We start from the raw sequence: 16,913 nt of genomic DNA on the forward strand, positions 1-16,913 counted from the left end.
CCCCTTGCCTTTCCCAGTTGGCAGCTGGTGCTGAGGCCGTGAGGAAGTGCCAGCCGTAACCACAAGAGCAACACTTCGCGGTATCATCAACGGTCTGGTGGAATGTGCCCAAATTTCTTGGTTGGGTATGGGGTCCTCCCCATAATCTAACAGGTCTTCCTCAATCATGTTAACTGTCGGTGGGAGCACAGTAGGGTTCGGGACCAGGTCCGTCGGATGCGGGAAACGGAGGTCAGCGTTGGTGGGTTCGATACCGGGTCGGCGGCAACAGTTATCGGAGGTCGGCGTCAGGTGTTGGCGAGCAGGGAGGAAACCACGGGGGAGAAGGCAGTAAACGTCAAGAAACCAAGCCGCGAAGCACGAGCATAAGTTAACTGTCGAGCGGCAGGTGGTCAGCCCTGCCCTATGGCAGTGGCCCCAACTGTAAATCCTTGGAGGGCCCAACTGTCAGCATCCATTGTCGACAAGTGCACCAGCAGAACGAGGCCTGTAGTTCCCGAGCTAGGGTTCCGCCATCGCCGTTGCAGAGCCCTCAAGTCCTCACCCTCGGTTCATCAATATCTACACTAGTTAAATCTAAAAAAGTTTCATTTAAAAAGATATTAAAATGCCTATAGGCTTTATAGCCTTCAAATCATTTAAATTGGAAAACAGAAAAATGGAAGAAAGATGCTAGTAATCAAATACACTCACTAACAACGACACCTGCAATCATTAGAAAATTACAGTTAAGGTCTCTCAGTAGATTCCATGAAACATGTCACTTAGTCACGTGATAATGAAAATGTATTTTAGATAATTCACTTCCATGACCCCTGAGTTCATAAGGGAAAATACATATAATAAGGTAATAGTTATGCTCCACTGCATAAACTCTAATGGTTTGAATACTCCTTTACAAGGCTAGCTAGTTGAAGAACAAAGCCCTTTGAAACATGGGGAGCTAATCACCATACTAAGTGTGCATATTTTGGGTGTCTTGACAACTCATCAGTAGCATCTCAAAAACGAGATAATATAACAAACAACACTTTCATATGTAAGGTTCTAAGGCATGCACATTAGAATCAATTTCTATTACACGAGAAATGAAACATTGATAGATTTCACCTTCTATACTTTGAAACCTCCTTAGTATTCTTATGGGACAACTCTGTATCAAACTGAATTTCAATAATGGAATTATGCATTAATCATGCAAGCTGTAAAATATAACTTGAATCCAAAACCTCTAGGGTAAAGAAACATTTATTTAAACCTAAAATTGAAATAATTCTACCTACTTGTATAGAAACCACAACTCGAATAAAAATTTAGAGAGTACATATTACCACTAGAAGACACTAAAATAAATGACTAGCTTATTTTTCTCCTTTTTTTCATATCTCTATCCCTTCCCTTTTCCCTCTCTCTTTCTCTATCACGATCCCTATCCCTCTCTCTTCCCTTGACCCTCTCCTTGTCTTTGTCCATATCCCTATTATGATTGTCATGTTCCCTACTTCCACTCCTCCCTCTCCCCCTTCCAGCTTTAGAATACTGAAGTCTATCTTTATCACCATCTCTTTCACGATGAATAGAACTAATATCAATATCTCGTTCCCCATCCCCATCAAAACCCTTCTCCCTATCCTCTCTTTTCCTATATTTACTTAATATGTGTGATAGAATCTTTCTATAATTCCCATACAAAGTAAAATAAGTAAGCCATAAAGGTATTAATCATGTAGATACCAGTTGTTATAAATATGACTTAAAATGAGTTGTAATTTCCAAGAACGAGAGACTTCAAATGGAACCCACTTCAATTAAATGAAATCCAATAGACATACAATTTCATGCATTACCTACCATGTGGGAGCAATGCCTGTAGTATCCAGAATTTAATCTAGTGTCTTTATTAGTCACTGGATGTATTAACCCATATTCAACTTCTAATATATTTATGTGGGAAGAGACTTTTCTTTCAATTTCTTCAGCATTCTTAGTGCCACATTCTTCAAGAGAATCATGATACTTCATGAGTGTTACATCTAATTAACGTAGATTTTTCCTGATATTACATGTTTATAGTATCAAACCAGATGGTATATATATAAAGGAACAAAATAAATTAGCATCCTAGAGGCAAGGAGAATCACTTGCGACCTTCATCCATTCCACTGCCATTAAGAGTAGAACCAATGTTGTCCATTGTAAATTCTTTTATGTATTATTTCCCAGAACCCCCAAATATGTCATCACTAACAAAATATGAGTAATTCAAACCAAGTACCTTAAGCTTTGCCTTGTCCTCTGTATAAGTTCCACCATCCTCACAAGTCCACTTTGAAGCCTGTAATACATGATGTGTTTTCATAGAATTGCATGTTAAAGGTTTTAGATCTAGCTGTGGGATTGATGACTTTGAGGTCCCCACCACACCAACATTTTTTGGTAAAGTTCCACTACACGAGGCATCCATTGATTCATGTTCCTTAGACTGCGACCTTCTTCCTGAAAATTTTGCCTAGATCTGGATATATAGTCCTTATCATCATCAAGTATGTATTTTTTTTCTTCACCTGTGCTCCACCTTCCCTCCCCCAATTTTAAATAAGCATTATTTTTTATTACATTCTTCCCTCTAATTGCAAAGTTATACCCATACCTGATATCCTCGTCTTGATCTTGGTTCTTATTCTTCTCTTCTTCTTCTAAGATTAACAATCGGACAACCATTTCCTACACCATCTTTCAAGCTCCCTAAGAGGAATACTAAAAAATTATCAAGTTTCTACTCCCTCTCTAATCACAAGAGCAACATCTTGATTCGGACTAGATCCGTTTGTTACATCTGTAAGATTTGCTTCATAACTATAAAGGTACTTCAATGGTGGGGCATCTCCACATATTTAATGAAAAGGAGGGACACCTAAATTTCTAGAACGAAGGAAGAAAGCTCCCAGTCCATTATCATAAGCATCTAAAAAGAGAAACTGGTCTGACCAAACCTGGAGAGCTTTAATCACTCTCTTTTTCAAAGCTTTTGCAATAATCTGACCAATGATGTTTCAGTATAATTCATTAAAGATTTCCATAATATCAGGCAATGTTGCTTCAAACTTTGTCCTATATGTAGAATCATATTTCATGGGAGGAATACTATTGTGAACAATATAAGAAACTAACACGAACCTTGCAACTTTAGTTGGAATATGCATCTCCTTTAGAGTCAAAGACTCTATGAGCACCTCAAATACCTCACCAGTTGCATCGACATCGTCTAGAGAAAACCCCGTTGCTTCTTTTATTTGATTTCTCTTCAAGTTTAAAGCACAAATAATTTCCTCAAATTCATATCTTTGGCCCTATGTTAAAGTGCGTTCCTGATCCACTCTTCCAGTCCTTCTAGCAACTTAAGTTGCAGTTGAGGATTTCTCATGCTCATGAACGTGTTCAAATTTAATCACACGAGTGGGGGAACTTGGATATATTCCAAATTAATAAACAAGATTGTTGTGGAAATATGTCTATAAGAGTTATTTCTTGCAGTGAAAGCTACATATTTTTTTCGCAATCATGAAACAAATCATGTTACAAAGATTCGAGGGAGGGATTGCTTTAAAATTTCAAGTTTTAGCCTACCTTTAGGATGGGTCAGTTCCTATGGAATCATAAAGAACCTAAATATTGATTGTATGTAGGCCAACAAAAATAAATGTATACTAAACTGGAGAAATCAAAGCTACAGGTACAATGTTGAGATTTGGATTTGAAAAGCCTTTGGACTATATAAGTTTTCAAGTAATTTTTGGAAAGGACAAACCGTAGTCTTTTAATTGTAGACCCAAGATATTCTTGATTATTTTCATAAAATTAGAAAACGTGGAGAATTTGAATCTCAGTGCAAGTTAAAGGCACTTAATATTCATACATGCTTTGTTTTCATCATTACTATCCTCAACATGTTATATTATTTAGAGTGAGATTTTATGAATTGGCAGGTGTGTTTTCCCACATTTATGTTTTTATATCCCACACAATTGGAATATTGCTACATTTGGCCTCCTCTACTTCCCCAATCTACATGTTTTAAAGAGGGTACAAAACACTAATGATATGTTCTTTTGCCATAAGTTATTCTCATTTTTTGGATGGATTCTGTGGAAATTTTATGCATGCCAATTATGTGGCAGGAAACAATCTTCCATTATTATTTTTTATTGTCTCTTGTTTATGAGTTAGCATGTTGTTATTGTACTAGTTCATTACGCATAGGTCATGTAAAGATAGATTTGAGTGAGTTTTACATTTGATTTCCACTATAATCAACAATTAGATATAGATGTTTTGTGTGTAGGTTGGATGACGAGACAACACACTTTGATTTTGACTAGTGCTCTCTTTTTCATATACTATCACAAGTGCACAAATAAAAACTCACTTTTTATTTACCTGGATAAGCAAATGATGACAACTTTGTTTTTATAGTGACAAGGATAAGTATGTATTGGAGATAGACCTTGAGCCCTTCAATTCATCCTTTCCTTAACCAACATGACCATCTTCTATCGGTAACAAAGTTCAATTTTTGAACTGACATTTTCCTTCATTACTATTTCATGATAAAGAAAGCATGCATCCATTGTTGGATTTCCTTCGAGCACACAAATACGGCAACCATGCCATTTTTATTTCCTTGGTTAATATATTGCAACATTGCATTTGATAGTTAATTCATTATTATTCTATGCACAATAAATGTCTATCAGATAGCAAAGAAGGATGACCTGGCTGTTTTAGAGATATATAATATGAATTAATTAAAAATTCACATGGCTATTTCAATTCTCATCTTTTTATTTCACTTATTTAGATAAAACTATATAATCAAATACCAACTCAACTCAAATCAAACTAAAATAGAGAATCCTAATTATGAAGATGTTTCTCTCTCCACACCTTGCAATGACATTATTTTTTTGAATTATAGTTGAATTTCACTAATAATAAACTGGATTTGTATATTTCTTTTAGCACTGAATTCACATCATGGTAAACATACGAATAACCCATTAAATATGACTTAAAGATGATTCAAATAATATCACCTTTAGTCTAAGCATGTGGCAGAGTAATTTCTGAGGTGTGAAGTTTTACTAGAGGCATTGTTTGTTTGTTTGTTTTGGTTAAAAAAGGGTATGTTACATGAAATGTGATTGGAAAAAGGATGAGGATACAATGTAGAGATCACGTTTGGATATGTTTCATTTGTTGTTGGAGATTGTTTAGGCAATTGAGCCATTGAATTTGGAAATGTTTCTAGTAGGTATTCCTATGCTTTTTAATGTTGTGATTCTTTCACCCCATGGTTATTTTGGGCAAGCAAATTTTTTAGAATTTCAATGTCCATTCCATGATATCCTCTCTTTATTGTTTGATTATATTTTGAACATTTATTTTTATTTTGATTTGTATTTTAAATATGAAATTGAAATACTTGGTATCATGTCCATTTAAACAACAACAAAAGCTTGAAGATGAAATTAGTATTACACAATATTGATTGAAATCCTCTTAACTGTTTTGTGTTGAAATATTTTCATGACTATTAGAAAAGTTTACTTTCATGTTTTTATTTGAGCACATGTTGTTTATATACTTGAACAAAATCATGCATTAGAGAACAAAATGTTGTTGCGAATAAAATGATAAGGATTAGGCACCACACCTTAGATTATTTGTTTTCACAAGTTATTTACACCTTGAGCTTTTTAGCATGTAACTTAGTTGGTGTGATTGTGCCTAAGCTTTCACTGAAGGTTGAATACTAAGTTGCTAAGGTGTTCTTTTCTATGGTGACATTTATTTGTTTCTATAGGTCATCTTGCCACATAGTGGCCACTATTGCTCAACTAAAGAAAAATGTTCAAGTTTCTTGCTTTTACGGGGAAGAATGGATTTAACATTGTTTATGTTGAGGTATATGTCATATAAATCCTTTATAGTCTACTTTAGTTTATATTCTAGTGTTCATCATCTTTCATGTCTTACACTTTGCACTATATATTCTTTTGTTTTCAAAAAAGGAACACAATATTGATGGTAAGGAGCAGGATTTGAAGAAAGAGGATAACACTGACACTTGAGCGACAAATGAAAAAAGAAAGAGAAGAGAATTGGTCTAGTGATACCCTTATAGCCATTATGCCACATAAGACACACACATAGAGACTTATGTTCAAGTCTTCAGAGTTGGTGAATTCACCTACAATGACTTTGCAACACAATGATAATGTTTTGTAGTGATGAAACAACATTTTATGTGTAAATTTTAGCCCAACTAATATTAAGTTGGAAACTCATATTGTAATACTTGGCATTTCATATAATATAATTTATGTGGTTGAAATTATTTATAGTTGCACTTGATATTGTTTAGTATTTTAATTAACACATGTAACTTTTCATTTTCATATTAGATGAATTAGTGCACATTGTAATTTAATCGCAAAATCATACTAATTAATTTATGTTGATTAATCATGAACATATAAAATCAATCTAAAACTACTAAATTAGTAGTTTATATTGATTAATGATGAACAAAAATAAAATGAATATATGATTAAATTAGTCGGTTATAATGATTATTAATGAAAATAAATGAAATGAATATAAACTACTAAATTAGTCGTTTATATAATGAATATGAAAATACCAAAAAAAATGTAAATAAATATTGCAAATGATTAATTTGTGACTACAAAAGACATCTCAAATTTTCATATATACGACTATTAATAGCTAATTTACAATATCTTATAACACGACAAAAATTTAGTCATATTTCTTTGGTCATCAATTGGTTTCAAACAACGACTAAAATTTGCATATATATGACTATCAGTAGCTAATTTACAATATCTTATAACACAACCAACATTTTGGTCATATTTCTTTGGTCATTAATTCTTTTCTCAGATGACCATATAGTAATATATTTTGTTGTATATTTGGTCATTAATTGTGGCAATTAATGACTAAATTAATGATCAAATTTATGACTAAATATACTTCTAGATGATGAAATTGAAACAGCCAATTAATGACTAAGCTAAAAATGACTAAAAGTTGGTCGTGTTATAAGATATTGTAAATTAGCTACCACTAGTCACCGACTGAAAAATGGTCGTTTATATGCAAATTTTAGTCATTGTTTTAGTAACTAATTAGCCATTTTGTACTAGTGTATATATGCAAATTTTAGTCCTCATTTGAAACCAATTGATGACCAAAGAAATATGACTAAATTTTTGTCATGTTATAAGATACTGTAAATTAGCTACTAATAGTCGTATATATGCAAAATTTAGATGTCTTTTATAGTCACAAATTAATCATTTGGAGTAATTATTTATATTTTTTGATATTTTCATATTCATTATATAAACTACTAATTTAGTAGTTTATATTCATTTAATTTATTTCATTAATAATCATTATAAACAACTAATTTAATCATATATTCATTTTATTTGTGTTCATCATTAATCAATATAAACTACTAATTTAGTAGTTTTAGATTGATTTTATATGTTCATTATTAATCAACATAAATTAATTAGTATGATTTTGCGATTAAATTAAAAAAAAAAAATGTCATACAATGTGCACTAATTAATCTAATATGAAAATGAAAAGTTACATATATTAATTAAAATACTAAACAATATCAAGTGCAACTATAAATAATTTCAACCACATAAATTATATTATATGAAATGCCAAGTATTATAATATGAGTTTCCAACTTGATATTAGTTGGGCTAAAATTTACACGTGGAATGTTCTTTCATCACTACAAAACATTATCATTGGGTTGTGAAGTCATTGCAGGTGAATTCACCAACTCTGAAGACTTGAACATAAGTCTCTATGTGTGTGTCTTATGCGGCATAATGTCTATAAGGGTATTACTAGACCAGTTCTCTTCTCTATCTATTTTCAGTTTTTGCTCAAGTGTTAATGTTCTCCTCTTTCTTCAAATCTTGCTCCTTACCATCAATATTGAGTTCCTTTTCTAAAAACAAAAGAAGATACAGTGCAAAGTGTAAGACATGAAAGAAGATGAACACTAGAATATAAACTAAAGTAGACTATAAAGGATTTATATGACATATACCTCAACATAAACAATGTTAAATCCATTCTTCTCCATAAAAGCAAGAAACTCGAACATTTTTTCTTCAGTTGAGTGATAGTGACCACTATGTGGCAAGATGACCTACAAAAAAAATAAACGTCACCATAGAAAAGAACACCTTAGCAACTTAGTATTCAACCTTCAGCGAAAGATTAGGCACAATCATGCCAACTAAGTTACATGCTAAAAATCTCAAGGTGTAAATAACTTGTGAAAACAAATAACCTAAGGTGTGGTGCCTAATCCTTATCATTTTATTTGCAACAACATTTTGTTCTCTAATGCATGAATTTGGTCAAGTATATAAACAACATGTGCTCAAATAACAACATGAAAGTAAACTTTTCTAATAGTCATGAAAATATTTCAACACAAAATAGTTAAAAGGATTTCAATCAATATCGTGTAATACTAATTTGATCTTCAAGCTTTGGTTGTTGTTTAAATGGACATGATACCAAGTATTTCAATTTCATATTTAAAATACAAATCAAAATCAAAATAAATGTTAAAAATACAATCAAACAATAAAAAGAAGATATCATGGAATGGGAATTGTAATTATAAAAAATTTGCTTGCCCAAAATAACCATGAGGTGAAAGAATCACAACATAAAAAACCATAGGAATATTTACTAGAAACATTTCCAAAGTCGAGGCCTCAATTGCCTAAACAATTTCCAACAACAAATGAATCATATCCAAGACGTGATATCTACATTGTCTCCTCATCCTTTTTCCAATCACATTTCATGTAACCTACCCTTTTCTAACCAAAACAAACAAACAAACAATGCCTCTAATAAAACTTCACACCTCAGAAATTACTCTGCCACAGGCTTAGACTAAAGGTGATATTATTTGAATCATCTTTAGGTTATATTTAATGGGTTATTCGTATGTTTACCATGATGTCAATTCAATGCTAAAAGAAATATATAAATCCAGTTTATTGTCAGTGAAATTCAACTATAATTCAAAAAAATAATGTCATTGCAAGGTGTGGAGAGAGAAACATCTTCATAATTAGGATTCTCTATTTTAGTTTGATTTTAGTTGAGTTGGCATTTGATTATATAGTTTTATCTAAATAAGTGAAATAGAAAGATGAGAATTGAAATATTAATTCATATCGTATGTCTCTAAAACATCCAAGTCATCCTTCTCTGCTATTTGATAGAGATTTATTGTGCATAAAATAATAATGAATTAACTATCAACCACAATGATGCAATATATTAACCAAGGAAAGAAAAATGACATGGTTGTGGTATTTGTGTGCATGAAGGAAATCCAATAATGGATGCATGCTCTCTTTATCATGAAATAGTAATACAGGAAAATGTCAGTTCAAAAATTGAACTTTGTTACCGATAGAAGATGGTCATGTTGGCTAAGGAAAGGTTGAATTGAAGGGCTCAAGGTCTAGCTCAAATACACACTTATCCTTGTCACTATAAAATAAAAGGTTGTCATCATTTGCTTATCCAGGTAAAAAAAAGTGAGTTTTTATTTGTGCACTTGTGATAGTATATGAAAAAGAGAGCACTAGTCTAAATCAAAGTGTTTTGTCCCATCATCCAACCTACACACAAAACATCTATATTTAGTTGTTGACTATAGTGGAAATCAAATGTAAAACCCACTCAAATCTATCTTTACATGACATATGCGTAATGAACTAGTACAATAGCAGCATGCTAACTCAGAAACAAGAGATGATAAAAAAGAATAATGGAACATTGTTTCCTGCCACATAATTGGCATGCATAAAATTTCCACATAATCCATCCAAAAAATGAGAATAACATATGGCAAAAGAACATATCATTTTTGTTTTGTACCCTCTTTAAAACATGTAGATTGGGGATGTAGAGGAGGCCAAATGTAGCAAGATTCCAATTGTGTGGGATATAAAAATAGAAATGTGGGAAAACATGCCTGCCAATTCCCAAAATCTCACTCTAAATAATAGAACATGTTGAGGATAGTAATGATGAAAAGGAAGCATGTATGAATATTAAGTTCTTTTAACTTGCACTGAGATTCAAATTCTCCACCTTTTCTAATTTTATAAAAACAATCAAGAATATCTTGGGTCTACAATTAAAAGACTACAATTTGTCCTTTCCAGAAATTACTTAAAAACTTATATAGTCCAAAGGCTTTTCAAATCAAAATCTCAACATTGTACCTATAGCTTTGATTGCTCTAGTTTAGTAAACATTTGTTTTTGTTGGCCTACATACAATCAATATTTAGGTTCTTTATGATTCCATGGGAACTGACCCATCCTAAAGGTAGGCTAAAACTTGAATTTTTAAAGCAATCCCTCCCTCGAATCTTTGTAATTTGCTTCATGCTTGCGAAAAAAATATGTAGCTTTCACAACAAACAATAACTCTTATAGACATATTTCCAAAACAAAATTGTTTATCAATTCAAAATACATCCAAGTTCCCCCACTCGTGTGATTAAATTTGAACACATTCATGAGCATGAGAAATCCTCAACTGCAACTTAAGCTGCTAGAAGGACTAAAAGAGTGGATCAAGAACGAGATTTAACATAGGGCCAAAGAGATGAATTTAAGGAAATTCTTTGTGCTTTAAACTTGAAGAGAAATCAAATAAAAGAAGCAATGGGGTTTTCTCTAGACAATGTCAATGTAGTTGGTGAGGTATTTGAGGTGCTTATAGAGTCTTTAACTCTAAACGAGATGCATATTCCAAATGAATTTGCAAGGCTCGTGTTAGTTTCTTATATTATTCACGATAGTATTGCTCCTGTGAAAAATGCTTCTAAATATAGGACAAAGTTTGAAGCAACATTGCCTGATATTATGGAAATATTTAAGGAATTATACCAAAACATCACTAGTCGGATTATTGCAAAAGCTTTGACAAAGAGAGTGATTAAAGCTCTATAGGTTTGGTCAGATTGGTTTCTCTTTTTATATGCTTATGATAATGGACCGAGAAATTTATTTATTCGTTCTAGAAATTCAGGTCTCCCAACTTTTCATTCAATATGTTGAGATGCCCCACCATTGAAGTACCTTGATAGTTCTGAAGAAAATCTTACAGACGTAACAAACGGATCTAGTCCAAATCAATATGTTTCTCTTATGATTGAAGAGGGAGTAGCATCTTGATAATTTTTTAGTATTCCTCTTGTGGAGCTTGAAAGATGGTGTAGGAAAAATGGTTTACCTATTCGTGGTGGTATGGAGTTAATGGTTTCCCGATTGTTAAGCTTAGAATAAGAAGAGAAGAATAAGAACCAAGATCAAGACGAGGATATCAGGTATGGGTATAACTTTGCAATCAGAGGGAAGCATGCAAGAGAAACTAATGCTTATATAAAATTGGGGGAGGGAAGGTGGAGCACAGGTGAAGAAAAAAATCCATACTTGATGATGATAAGGACTATATGTCGAGATCTAGGCAAAATGTTCAGGAAGAATCATATTTATGGTCACAGTCTGAGGAACATGAATCAATGGATGCCTCGTGCAGTAGAACTTTACCAAAAAATGTTGGTGTGGTGGGGACCTCAAATTCATCAATCCCACAACTAGATCTAAAACCTTTAACATGCAATTCTATGAAAGCACATAATGTATTATAGGGTTCAAAGTGGACTCATGAGGATGTTGGAACTTATACAGAGGACAAGGTAGAGCTTAAGGTACTTGGTTTGAATTACTCATCTTTTTTTAGTGATGACATATTTGGGGGTTCTGGGAAACAAGACAAAAAAAAAGTTACAATGGACAACATTAGTTCTACTCTTAATGGCAGTGGAATGGATGAAGGTCGCAAGTGATTCTCCTTGCCTCTAGGATGCTAATTTATTTTGTTCCTTTATATATATACGATCTAGTTTGATACTGTAAACATGTAATATTAGGAAAAATCTACGTTAATTAGATGTAACACTCATGGAGTATTATGAGTCTCTTGAAGAACATGGCACTAAGAATGCCAAAGAAATTGAAAGAAAAGTATCTTCCCACAGAAAGATATTAGAAGCTAAATATGGGTTAATACATCCAGTGACTAAGAAAGACACTAGATTAAATTCTGGATACTATAGGCATTGCTCTCGCATGGCAGGTAATGCATGAAATTGTATATCTATTGGATTTCATTTAATTGAAGTGGGTTCCATATGAAATCTCTCATTCTTGGAAATTGCAACTCATTTTAAGTCATATTTATAACAACTGGTATCTACATGATTAATACCTTTGTGGCTTACTTATTTTACTTCGTGATGGGAACTATAGAAAGATTCTATCACACAAATTAAGTAAATACAGGAAAAGAGAGGACACAGAGAAGGGTTTTGATGGGGATGGGGAACGAGATCTTGATATTAGTTCTGTTCATCATTAAAGAGATGGTAATAGAGATAGACTTCATGATTCTAATGCTGGAAGGGGGAGAGGAAGGAGTGGAACTAGGGAACATGACAATCATGATAGGGATAGGGACAAAGACAAGGAGAGGGGCAAGGGAAGAGAGAGGGATAGGGATCGTGATAGAGAAAGAGAGAGGGAAAAGGAAAGGGATAGAGATATGGAAAAAAGGAGCAGAATAAGCTAGTCATTTATTTTAGTGTCTTCTAGTGCTAATATGTACTCTCTACATTTTTATTCAATTTGTGGTTTCTATACAAGTAGGTAGAATAATTTCAATTTTAGGTTTAAATAAATGTTTCTTTACCCTAGAGGTTTTTGATTCAAGTTATATTTTACTGCATGTTAGCGCTTGAAATTTCACCTCAGGCTGAGAAAGGTAAACCTCAAGGCAACATCAAACCATTTAGCCTCATAGCTAGCCCTACGGGGCAGGAGAAAGCTCTCTCCGGTCTATCTCGTAAAATATTCAATAGATGAGATGACCAATAAGGTAACACTGATATTAGGCTAGTAAACTGATCAAAGAGTTTGATTTGGGGTTTTTAGGGTTTTTGGTGGCAAATTGAGGAGAGGGCAATTTTGGGTGCGGGGATTGGACACAGTTTCTGCAGGGGGTTCTATGGGGCGAGGTAGGAGACAGTATTGATGCCTTTAATTGAGGTGGATGGTCAGGAATGAAAGGTAAAGAGCTAAAGAGAGCAAACAATAACTTTGAATTCTCTTTAGATAGTAGAAAACATTGAAATTAAACAAACTTAAAAGCAGAGCATGGCAAGCATGAATTCTTACTTTAACACTTCATTTGTTTAATGTGAAGAAGTAAAAGAAAGGAAATGAGTCACATAACAAGCTTACAAGTACATTGAGAAACACACCATCAACACATGAGTCCACAAGAATCCCAAAGAGGACTGCAAAACCCTGGTCTTCCTTTTATCCTGAAATTGGTTGATTTGATGCTTTTCTTTGATAATTTTTTGCAGGGACAGCATCTGAGGGATCTTGGCAAGGGAGCCAGGGTTTCATACTGTCTTTGGAAGCTTTTTGAAATTTCATCACTTTTTACAAAAATTTGAAAATGACCTTGGCTTTAAAAACAGAGTTTTTAAATCCAAGGTAAAGATTAACTGTACAAGATTGAAATTTGCGAAGAAACACCTTTAAAATCATCCCTCTGGCTTGCTGAGCACTTATTGACCTTCAAAGACATGACCTTGTAAACAAACTTGACCAAAACCCTAGACCTAGGAAATTGACCTCAAGCCAAGACAAGACAAGCTTGAAAGTGACTAAGGACTGAAATAACTTGATTCAGCTGCCAAGAGGGGGACAAAGACACCAGCTCCTCCATCAGGGTTATGGCATGCCTAATGGGATGCAAAAATTGACACTGATGAGACACCTACTTATGCAAATGCAAAGAGCTTTGATCGCTGATGGAGGGCTACAAGACCGACTCTAACATTGGCTCCAATGGGGATGGTAGCTCCTTGGAGGTACCAAGAACCTCAGACCTCTGGGAGAGCAGACCAGTGCCTTTCAATCTATTGGGCAATGGAGTCAAAAACTCAAGTTGAAATGCATGACTGAAAACCAACACAAACTAACTTAACAACAAGACTGAAAATTGACTCACAAAGGACTCATGACTCAACTAAAAACTGACTCGATACTTAAACACAATCGACCAACGGGAAATGATGCTCAAAGTGGAGCTTATTCATCAAAACCTACTCTAACAGTTTCATTCATCACCTGATCAAGTGAAATGAAACAACCAATGCAACCAAGTAAGTATACCATCTGCTGTTTGAATTCTCCGCAAATGCTCACTTATGAACAACAAGAGAGAACTACTGAAAGGAAACTCCCATGACAACTTAGAAACAGATCCGTTGAATGATATGGATTCACTATCCGCCTCCAAAAACACTGCATAAGGATCTTGAAGTTCATGCACACTGGGACTTGGCTCATCCAATGGATTACTTCTCTTCTCTTCATACCATGAATGCAAAATTTGATCTGAGCCTTGTGACGAGACCTCTGCTGAAAATGACAAAGAAACCGGCTGCCGGATCAAATTCATATCAGCACATGTTTCAAGCTCACATGTAGTCAATGGAGAAAGACTTTGATTGCAAACCTCATCCAAAACATCAGCTATTGGATCATGAAAAACCTGAAAAGACTGCTGTAATGTATCCATTGAAAATGTATGACATCCTTCTAGCTGTTCATCTTTTTCTTGAGAGATTTTATGAAGATTCTGCCTTATAAACTGAAATGCTTCAAAACAAAAGGGTATAGAATCTTCCTGCATCATCAAATCATGTAATTCGTCCTCCACAACTTCATCTATAATCTGCCCTTCAATTTCATTTGGTGGCTGCAAATCTGATGCTACAGGCTGCTCAAGAATTTTGTTATCTGTCTCATCCTCAACATTAACACTGAGAGATTGCTGATTTGTTATAGGCTGTTCATTTGAAGATTTACTATGCAATCTACCCTTCAAAAACTGAAATGATTCAAAATAGAATGGTACGGAGTCACCTTGAATCATTAAATCTTGTGTGTCCACTTCCAAGTCTTCAGCTGCAACTTGAAAATCAATGGCTTTCGGGGGTTGCAAATCTGAATATGAGAAGTCTTGAACAAAATTTTCATTGCTCTCAAGATGGTCTAGATCAAGACTTGTTGACAGTTGATTTCTAATTTCATGGAAGTTGTCTCTAATGAACTGACATGAATCAAAACAAAAAGGCAAAGATCCTTCACTTACTTCAAACTTTGCTGCACTTTCCTCATCACTGTCATAGCTAATATGTGATGGCTGAACATTGTATTCGAGCTGCTGAAAATGAACCTTTTCCTCCCACAAACTAGCTGCTGGTTTGTCTGCAATATTAGCTTCTGTTTGGAGAACATAATCATCATCATACTCATCAAAACGAGGCAAATCATCACTATAAAACACATCATCAAGCATGCATGTCATATCAACAGCTCTCTCTTCTTCACAATGATCTATAAAACAATCACTATGACAACTGGGGTAAGAAACAAAATGTTTTGGATCAACAACTTGTTCTTCTTCAATCAGCGAGCCATGAGCTTGAACATCATAAGCATTTCTTGCGTTGATCTTGTCCATCATCTTTTCTACTGCACTTACCAAAATGTCAAGCTTCACCTCTAGAGATTTTGATTCGGCCGGATCTATGTTTTTCATCTCTTCTTCTTTCAACCTTGCCCTTCGGATCAGCAGATGAGCCTCTACATTTACTGCACTGTTTTGCATCTCGTGAAGTGTTGCAATATCCCTTTCTCTCAGCTGAAACTCCATCTCCGGATCTAAGGCACCCGGATAGTGCAAGAGAGCAGATCTAGGAGTAGGCCTTATATCAACTGGCATCGAATAATAAACTTGGTTAAATCTGGCTGAAAATTGTTGTACTGTCTCCCCTGGCAATCTTTTCAGCTGATTATACTCTTCTACAATCAAGAGAAGGTTCTGCCTGATCATCCACCTGTAGAGAAAAACTTTGACAAATTGCTGGAAATCTGAGATGCTTGCATCAGGCAAGGTTTTGAACCAACTCTTCACTTTGGCTTGCAAAGAAAGAGCAAAAAGCCTAATACTGACATCTTCTTCATCAACTTCAAAAAGGTCTATAAAATTCTCAAAATTCTGCACATGTTGCTCGGCATTGAGATTCTTACATTCACCATCAAACCTGGGCAAGTATAGATCATAATTTTTGGGGAAAACATGAAGAACAGAAGGTAAAACAAGAGGTTTATACCGATCTGGAATTTTACAAGGTGTAGGGGTATGTACAGCAGGTATAGAATCAATCTTGGTCTCTTGAGATTCGTCAATTTGAAGATGGTCATTACAAAATTTGGAAAAAGGATCTTGATCAAGCTCAAAGGTATGCAAATCTTTGGTATTCACGATCTTCAAAGGGAAAGAATCAGCTGCAGGCCGAGGATCTCTTCTCAAATAGAATATACTTTGCAAAGCCTTCTTGACATTCTTGGGAAAAGAGAAGAAATAATTTATGACAAAGAACAAAATGTCTTGGATGAAATTCCAACTTGAATACCTGATCTGTCCATGTTGTCCTTTCATGCTTTTTCTGGTCGGGATCATCCTCCAGTGGAGACTTTGGATCTGATCTCGAAAATGATTTAGAGTCGCCAAGTGAATGATTTCAGCCTTTCAAGTTTCTGATCGTTGTCCACTATCAACAATCGGATCTGAACTTGATACATGTACTGGGGTGAAATGCA

General features: G+C 34.2%; 1 pseudogene; it reads left to right on the forward strand.

Annotated features, from left to right (window-relative positions):
* The first annotated feature begins 216 nt into the window (after nucleotides 1–216).
* On the forward strand, nucleotides 217–12,317 carry LOC149229091 (protein RRC1-like; annotated as a pseudogene).
* The last annotated feature ends 4,596 nt before the right edge of the window (nucleotides 12,318–16,913 follow it).

This window comes from Pinus tabuliformis, chromosome J (assembly GCF_031772625.1).
Source record: "Pinus tabuliformis cultivar Carrire ecotype Pingquan chromosome J, CPIR1, whole genome shotgun sequence".
NCBI classification, from domain to species: Eukaryota; Viridiplantae; Streptophyta; class Pinopsida; order Pinales; family Pinaceae; genus Pinus; species Pinus tabuliformis.